The sequence below is a fragment of the Rosa rugosa genome, chromosome 1 (assembly GCF_958449725.1).
Source record: "Rosa rugosa chromosome 1, drRosRugo1.1, whole genome shotgun sequence".
Lineage (NCBI taxonomy): Eukaryota > Viridiplantae > Streptophyta > Magnoliopsida > Rosales > Rosaceae > Rosa > Rosa rugosa.
In genome coordinates, this window is record NC_084820.1 from 36,009,829 (window position 1) to 36,016,099 (window position 6,271).

Below are 6,271 nucleotides of genomic sequence, written 5' to 3' on the forward strand. Positions count from 1 at the left end.
TGGACTGTGGAAGGAGAAACAAGGAGAAAAAAACTCACTGAAGCGTCATTTCTTCGGGTTTTCTGGTTTTTCCTTCTATTCACCGTTGTCCGGCCACCTGACGGCGTGCCACCGGTCATGTTAGAATCGCCTCCTCCTCCTACTCACGCCTGTGGTGGTGGATTACGGTATCTTGGCTGGAGAAGAGAGAATCGAAGCAAAATCGGTTACTATAGTAGATTGGGTTTTTCTAGCTAAACCATCGAGAATTTGGAGAAATCCCAAGGTATAAAGTTGTTCCTTACCTCATGGGCTTTCTTTTGAGTATAATATTGCTTATAGATTTGAAGATTTTAGAAGTTGGAATTCCGGCCACCTTGAGCCACCGCGGCTCCGTTGCCTCCAGCTGCCTTTCATACCATTTTTATCCCTTTTAAGATTTATCATACTTCCTAGAATATGTTAGTATTAGCCCAAGTGGTACGCTCGAACGAGTGCCAATTTAAACCCTGAAAAGAACCATTGTTAGTATAGAATAAGCAGGGATCGTTCAAACCGGGGATTGAGGGTACTACATGCAATACACGAAATCAAAGAAACAAAAATATACATCACATGAATTTATTAGAAACCATATACAAGTTTACACGAAAATCACAAGTAGTTTATACACATAATTCGAAACAACAAGTGTTAGAGAGAAAGACATACATTTCACACGAAAATAAAGAGAGCAACAAGCAAAACCAATAAAATAAACAAGTATATATAGGCATGTAGTTCGAAATTTACAAAAGAATACCAATTAGGATAAATTTAGGAATCCTACTCCTACTAGAATACATTTTACAAGTCATAATCAAATTAGGAATCCACATACAACAAGGATTACTAGTCATACACTAATTAGGAAACCAAATACAAGTAGGAAACAAAATCCCTAAAAACCACCAACTAAAATCCCTAAAAAACACAATTCCTAAAAAAACACACAACACATTCCTAAAAACCACCAAAACAATTCCTACAAAACACTAAAATTAATTTTCAGCCAAAACTAATTCCAAGAACATTATTTACGATTTATTAACATTATTTTCAGATTATATAAAGTATTATTTACGGTTTCATGCTATCTAAAAATCCTAAATCGATTTACACATGTACAAGAACAAGAAAACGTAAAAGATAGGGGGTTTTAAAGATCAAATTCGTAAATTTTCAGAAAATAATAAAGTAAAGAAACGTTTTATATACATAGGTGGGAAAAGAAGAACTTTTGGAAAGCAATTCATCAAGAACCATTCAAGATCAATCCATTCATGCATCCCTTAATCTTTATTAGTTACCATGGAACAATATCAACCAAGAGACATAGATCAAAGCAACCAATGTCCCTTTTAACTTTCTTTCTTTAATCAATTGAATTAGCAAAGCACCAAAACAATATATTTCGAAAAGTATACATCACACAATCAAAGCAACTGCATTGAAAATCCGTTTTCAAATCATTAAGTTCAAGAAAGAATTGATAAACATGCAAATCCAAGCACTCAAAGCAAGTCAATTCATCACATGCATAATGTGATTTTGACTCAAAGCAAGCCTTTACTACTTATTCTAATTAGGGTTACAAAGCATAAACCTAATTACTAGCCAATTACATGCAAGTATTCCTATGTTTCGAACCAAGAGAATAGTTAACATGTGTTTTGCATAAAATCATATTATTATTCCAAGATTCGGCAACTAATCAAGATCAAGAACACATAAACACATCAAAATTGCATCCAAAAATCAGATTGTCAACTCATAGTTTCGGTTTACACAACAGAAGTTCCAAAGCAGAAATTCTAACTACAAGAAAGACAAAACCGTGAAAATACATGGAAAAGGTGATTTGAACAACCCTTGATCACGTCCCAAAGATCCAAAGCAGCTCCAAGGAGGTGCACAAGTGATGATCTAATAGGAGCATTTTAATGCGATGTTTTAAATGTTATTTCCTCATATTTACTTAGTTATTTCCTTAAATAAATAAATGTTAATTTAGTTTCTATTTTCTAGGTACACCGGAGAAAATGACAAGGAAATGAGCTTAAAGACACATGAGAAGGATGTGAGACGTTGGAGATGACAAAGGCAAAGCACAAGGGATGCAAAAATAAGCTGAAATGAAGAAATGGAGTATTCCTGGTCCGACTAGGAATCCCAGTCAAAATAGGAATCCTGATGAGGCTAGGAAACCTGAGGGCACTAGGAGACCATGTGGCTTCAAGATGACTCAAAACTGAAGATTCTTCTAGAATACTTGGGAATTTTCGGCAAAATGAAGAACCCTAGATATTATAGGGGTCTTGGAGGTAAAAGGAGTAATTTTGGGGGATAAATACATGATTTTTCATGAAAATAAAAGAATATTTTGGAAAGTGACGTTTTGAACTTATCCTGGAGAAATTCAAGGGATTACAACAAGCAGAAATGTTGAAAACAGGTCCAGATACATTCCTTGATGTCCACATTCATTCTTGGCCAAAATTGAGGAGATCAATCAGAAAAGAATCATGTAATTAATTCAAAAATATTCTCCCTAGAATCAAGGTGCTAATTTGAAGACTTCTGATTGGTTGGATGACATAGCAGAGCTGACGTGACATTATTTGATTGGTTGAAGCTGTGTGGCATGAACAGATAATTCCTAGGAAATTAATAGAAGATTCATGAAGATTTGGAGACCAAGTTGCCATCCTCCTATAAATAGGAGCATCAAACACATAACACCACAACACACCTCTCTCCTTCAGAAAATAAACATCAGAAAAATTCTCTTCATTCTCTAGTCTTCAGAAGCTCTGCGTCTCAACCAAGGAGGAGAAGAAGTCAGGCAATACATCAAGATCCTAGCCACCATCCATCCTTGTGTCATTCCTAGAAGATTGCTTGCTTTCAAGGATCTTCAAGTTCTTCGTCTCCAGGCTTGTCATCCATCTTTCACGGTGTATTTCATACTTTCTTTTATTTTCCTTTGTTTGATTCGTAGAGTTATGAATTCTAGTTAACATGACGTTAAGGGCAAAGTTTAAAGCCCTTTTATATGTTTTGAAATAAAGTTGTGATTTCTTTATGTTGATTTCTATGTTGCTTATGTGAGATTGCTTGATTGATTTTGGATTACAGAAAACTTTTGCATGTTTATGTTCTTTGGTGGCCAACTTAGGATATATGCATGTAATTGGTACTAGATTTAGGTTAACAATTCACCTAATAGTTTTGTGAACCTATTTCATAAGTAGTAAAGGCTTTGGACAAAAGTCGAAATCAATTAAGGAGGATTGCAAATAGATGAGCTTTTTCATACTAGGTTGTGCACTTTGGTTGACATCCTTTCTTTGTTCTTCATGCGTTGAATGTGTTCTTGATTGGCTAGCTTTCTAGACTATGATTGCATGTTCAATAGGTTTAATTTAGGTGCTTTCACTTAGATTAAATATTCAAGGAAAGTAAAAAATGGGAAATCGTTTTCTTTCTAACGTTTCACATGGTCAACTTCTTTCTCATGGCATAGAAGATCGGCTATAGGATTTGTGATTGGATTTCATGCATATGATTGTGGTTTTGATCTTTGTTCCTTGCGTTCCACCCTTGTATATATGTTATTACATTTTATTTATTTTAATTTTCAATTTTATAATCTTAAAACCCCCTTTTTTGTGTTGTATATATTTCTTTTCTTTGTTTTATTTTTGTAAATAATACTTTTTATTTTTATTAATTATTTATTTGTTTATGCAATTACAGGTGTACCCTCAATCCCCGGCTAGAACGATTCCTACTTATTCTATACTAACAACTACATTTTGCAGGGTTAAATTGCGCGCTTCCTTTTAAGCGTATCATGATCACGGCAAGGAAGTTGGATGGTCACGGCAAAGTTCCTTGAAGATTGTGAAAAACCTGAAAACTAGAGAGAACAAGTGAGAAATCGAAATTGTGGAGAAGAGTTGTCACCCTTGAACGTCAAAAACATTATGTATATATAGAAGGATGTCCAAGGCTTCTCCCAATTCATTCCCAACTTGATTCTCCTACTTCGTGTTGATTCGGGATTTTCTTCCAATTTTCTGATTGGTTGACACATCCCTTGACCAATAAAATAATTTCACATCATCAAAGTGGCGTCATAACCCCTGATCCATGTCCTCCTTGCCTTTGTTGAAGTGTTGACATCAAGAACTATGTAGAAGCTTCATGAAGTTCACGGAAAAATCCAATCCAAACTCAACTAGAAATCCAAACTCCACAATACTTTGAAATCCAAATTCCTTGTGATTTTCTCCAAGTGTGCACGACATGTGCTCCTCATGAGACGTTCTAGATACTTCTTGAGTCTTCCATGTCGTTTCCTAGCTTCCACAGGTCTCCTAGTGCAAGTAGAAATCCATATGCAATCCGGTTTCCTAGTTGAATACAAACTTCTTTCCCGAGATGCTTCTACACTCTTCCAGAACCTTCTTGAGTAATCCTTATCCAACAGAAATGTGATGCCTCGGAAATTCGTATTTATTTTCCATGAATTTTCCGGAATCTAATTTGCGGTTATTGGACAGTTTCGTGGCTCGTGGATGGAGTGGAAGTGTTTCGGGCTAATTAATATTCGAAAAGTGTGGATTTAGGGGGATTCACGGTTGGCTTTTTATTCGTTGGTATTCTCCGAAAACTTCCTTCACGAAAGTTGTAGAGAGCGTCGATACGAGTTCGTGGACATGCGGAATACGAAAATCGGAGTTTGTATGAGGAAGTTATGGCTTTTGGAAAAAGTTTCCGTTTTAGTATAAATGGAGGATTTCCGAAAATTATTTCATAATTCCAATTTCCATTTCCGGAAATTTTCTTCTCTCTCGACTGCACCTTCAGAATCAAAGAAACCCGACTGACCCGACCCGGACCCGGCCGATCCGACCCTGCTTTTTCGGCGAGCTCCGACGGCGAAATCTTCCAGATCAGCTCGCCTCCTTGCTCTGGTCGTTCCTCTGGCATCCTCTAGCGGCGATTCTCGGTGGTGGCGGCGCTAGAAGGCAGGGAAGTTTGAGGAAATCAGACCCGATCGGTTCTCCGATCTCCGACGTCGGCGAAGCTTCAAACCAGGCTTGGGGAGCTCGCAGGAGCCGCCTTGATCGATTTGTGGTGGTTGTTTGGATCGATTTACGTGAAAGTTGGTTCAACTCATATTGAACCGTGATTCACGGTTTGTGAGTAGTTTCGACCCTTTTTACTTAGATTCTGAAAGTGGTTAAGCATGCTGAGATGAACATATTTGATGTTGGAAGTTTTGTGAAATATTGAGTTTTGGCCGGCGGCGGTGCGCCACCGTCTGTGGCGGCGTTCTGGCGTTCCGGCCATGTAAGGGACTGTTTCTGGTATTATATCTTCTACTCGTCGATACAAGCGTTTTGATATATAATATGCAATTTTTGGAGTTCATATGAATTTGTTATGATTTTTACGGTTTCATACCGGTTGATTTATTCGATCCGTGAGGATCCGAGCGTCCGATCGACTTGTGGTTTGGACATATCGATCGTGGAAGTATTTCGGAGACTTTGGGAGGTCTCGGAAGTGGTTTCGCCTCAATTGGCGTTACTTTGAGATTTTAGTTCGATTTGGGGATTCGAACTTTATTTAATTGTGATTCGTTGACTGAATCAAGGCTGTACTTCCTTAGGTGCTTGACAGAGGGCGTTCTGTAAGCGGTCTAGTGGTGTGAAGACGCAGCGGGAGTTTCGAGGTGAGTAATCTCACAAGGTACATTTACGAACGAAATTACCTTTATCGTTTTCAGAGTTATTGATTTAATTGCAAACTATAGTTGGTATGAGTAGGCATTCCTGAGCGGATGACTACGTATATATATATATTTACGTGAAATATATATATGTATTTGTGGGTTTTGTGGATTTATGAAAACAATATGCATGAATGATGCTTTTTATTGTTTTGTGTTATGGCTTTTCGGAAAACAAATGATTGTGGAAAAGTTGATTTCGATTTGTTTTGAAAAGCATTGAGATTTGTGTAACATTTTGGGTCCAGTGCGACTCCTTTAATGTTTTAATCCAAGGGACTGAAAAGTTCGAGGAATGAAGGTCTATGACCTTGGGCAGAATATCAGGTAATCACGTCTTTGGCCAGACGAGTGGTTACGAATTCTGTTAGAGCTCTAGTCTGTCTGCCACAATTGTGATTCATGGGGTAACGGGAATTGGTTATATCTAACTCATGAGATTACTGTTTT